This window comes from Triticum urartu, unplaced genomic scaffold, assembly GCF_003073215.2.
Source record: "Triticum urartu cultivar G1812 unplaced genomic scaffold, Tu2.1 TuUngrouped_contig_6016, whole genome shotgun sequence".
Classification (NCBI taxonomy): Eukaryota; Viridiplantae; Streptophyta; class Magnoliopsida; order Poales; family Poaceae; genus Triticum; species Triticum urartu.
This window is the reverse complement of record NW_024116741.1, coordinates 1-3,226: the sequence shown is the minus strand read 5'-3', so window position 1 is coordinate 3,226 and position 3,226 is coordinate 1. Positions and strand designations below refer to the sequence as shown.

The 3,226-nt window shown below is 42.6% G+C and overlaps 1 pseudogene; it reads right to left on the bottom strand.

Annotated features, from left to right (window-relative positions):
- Positions 1 to 252: 252 nt before the first annotated feature.
- On the bottom strand, positions 253 to 2,620 carry LOC125530029 (annotated as a pseudogene).
- Positions 2,621 to 3,226: the final 606 nt, after the last annotated feature.

Here is a 3,226-nt window from a genome sequence, read left to right as displayed (position 1 = left end):
AGAAATGCAAATATCCACAGCTTAAGCACCAGAGTTGAATGAAGTAGTACTGAAAAATATTGAAGGGCAAGAGAAGAGGATGGAACCTTGAAACGAAACATCAATCAGTGGCTCGGTACAAATAGCAGTAACACTAACAAAGTACGGTTCTGAGTATTTTGTCCGAACTAATAATACCCATTGTTAGTTATGCGAACAACACATACAGATGATGTTAGTAGTACAACATATGGTAATGGAAGATAACAGAGATAAAACGAATAACGTGATAGCAACATTAAGGGTAGCCCAAAAGTATAAGCTCAGACCTGGTGAGGTGATCATCTGACTGTTACGAGGTACACACATTTACATGGAGGATTTCGGAAACATAAAGCTAGCAGAGTGAACTAAAAGCAGCATGGATCATATGTAAAGCAAGAATGAGTTGAATCAGAAATTAAATAGGAGGAGAGGAAGGAACTAAGACATAACCGCCAGCATCTCCGCAGCTCCTCTGTCTTCAGCTTGAATAGTCACTGATTTTTGTTGTTGCTCCGAGAGTAGCGAGCTCATCTGGTATAATGTTATTAGTGGAACAAGTGGTTGTGGCTTTCGGAACCGCGTCGCCTCCACTGATTCTCACCATTGTTATTCCTACACATGCAAAAGCATTCCTCAGCGCAGACTTCGCAGCTGCTGCGTCGCGTCCATTGAGCCTCTCTCTGAAGTGGTCAAACTGCATTGGACTAATTTCTGTGAAGCCAGGTGGCAGGTGCTTGATGCCAGCGGGCAGGCACGCACTGCTGCCTTGTTGCCATCCCTTTATACTGAACCGCAGCTCGCCTGGGCACGGCTCCTGCTTCAAAGGCCAGCAGCAGCTTAGGACAAGAGAACTTCAGGTGCTTGAGTGTTTGGAACGCTGTGCCGCTGCCGGTGATGATGACCCTTTCTTCTGGGCATTTTTCGATCTGCAACTCGAGGTGGATAAGAGAGGCCAACCGTGCAAGAATATCGACATCACCATCGTCCTTGGAAGAGACCACCTTCTCAACCCTAAGAACCAACCTGTAGAGGTCGCTCAGTTGAGATATCCACTTGGGGATCCTTGGAAAAACACAACCAAACAGATCAAGCTTCTGAAGACGGCGAGGTGGAGGGGACAGTGTGCTCCAGCCAACCAGCGGCGTCGAAGAAAGATTCTGCAGGACAAGACTCTTTAGGTTGCTGGAATGTGAAAGCCTTTCAAGGGAAGAACGCAAGGCATCCATACGATTCTCTGCTTCCTCCAAGGTCTCTGTCCTTGACCAATAGAGATCAAGATCTCTCATGTTGTTCAACTCACCAAGGCACTTGACATTGTCTATCGAGTTTTCCGATACATCAAACCCATGTAGAGTGCGCAGTGACTTCAAGCTGCCAATCCCATCAGGCAACAAAGTACATTTTGGGACGGCCAAATGTGACAACCGGGGCAAACCAACGATATCTGGTGGAATGCTCACCAGCGGTGACCACTGTAAATCAAAAGTCTCCAACTGCCTTAGCTCCCCGATTTGACTAGGTAGCTGCAAACTTGTATTGTAATCACAGGCAATCTTTACATATCTTAGTAGAAACAACCCACATATACCAGTAAGATCCAGCCTTCCACTTTTTGGATATTCAAGGTGTAGAACTCGAACATACTTGAACCCCAGTAAACTAGGCCAGAAAACGGTTCTGAAAACTGCGACTGAGCGAGCTTTTGATAGTGACTCGCTGGTTATTGCCGGCATCACATCGCGTTCTTCACCGCCGTTGCAGAGTGATATTCGACGGATCTGCTTGTTCATCCCTGTCACAATTTGTTGGTGATCCATTACAGTAATAAAATTCTCTTCTGTGCTTTTGGATCTGATAAGATCAAGCATTACATCATGTACTCTGCACGACAACACCTCATCATTACAGTCCTCCACAGGCTGGATCATGCTCCTGTTGATGAGATCGTTGAAGTAGCTCCCTGCAACATCCTCTGCATCTAGCCCATTGATTGAACTCACGAAACCTTCAGCCATCCATTGCCTCGACAAATCATTCTTCATTATCTCGTAATCCTCTAGATACATACCAAGATAAAGCAGGCATGTCTTTAGATGGTGAGGAAGATTTCTGTAGCTAAGGTCCAGTATTTGTTTCATTTCTTCTAGAGTAGGATTGCCTTCAAACATGGATCCCAAGGAATTCCTTACATATTCCCACATTGGCTTTGATTGACCTGCTAGAAGGCTTGATATACTGATAATGGCAAGTGGCAAACCACCGCATCTTTTCAAAATGTCTGCCGAAAACTCCGCATATATGACAGGGCAAGGTTCTCCAAAACCAAATACTCTACTAAAAAATAGTCTTCTTGACTCCTGGTCATCCAATGATTTCATCTTATAAACATACTCTTTGCTATTAGAGCAACAAGTAGCAGCAACAGAGTAAATCCTTGTAGTTGTTAGCACTCTACTGCCACGACTGTTTTCTGGAAAAGCGCATCTAATAACCTTCCATGCAAGCGAATCCCATAAATCATCAATTATGATTAAGTACCTGCGAATAAAATCACAGACAGTAAAAAGTTTAGTTAATATTAAAATTGGAAGCAATGCTTATATAAGAACATCTCCTGCAAGGTTGATTGCATTTTTCTTAAAACACGGTAAATTTTATCAGTCATTGAATGGAATCCAACCATCCAGACAGCCTACTCAGCTCATACATTTTAAAAAACAGAGAACAAAAAAAAATCAATGAAATATAAATAAAAAACTAAAGAAAGAGTGAACCCTACTCAAGACATCAACAAAAATACCAAAAAAATGAGCATTACATAGTCAATGCAATAATTGCATATGTATTAATAAATGTGCAATTTTAGTAAAAACACTTACTATAACTAAGTCGGCTTGCACTTAAGGAAACATGATATGTTTTAGCCCTGTTTCATCTATATCTATCTGAAACATAAGTGCAAAATTACAGAATGTGCACGCCTCTTCTCACAATTAGAGACAAAAAATGTGTCCTCTAAAAAGCATGGCCACTAGAGTGCAAAAAAAGCTAGGGCCTCTTTAGAATACGAAAAAAGTTAGTGTTGGGGATATCACTACTGCGCGTAAACCGGCCTATCTGGGCCGGGTTAACTTCGTCAGTAGTTAAGTATGTTAAAGCCCAAGAAGGCAGATGAGGGCTCAAGGCCCATAGTCGGTTCAAG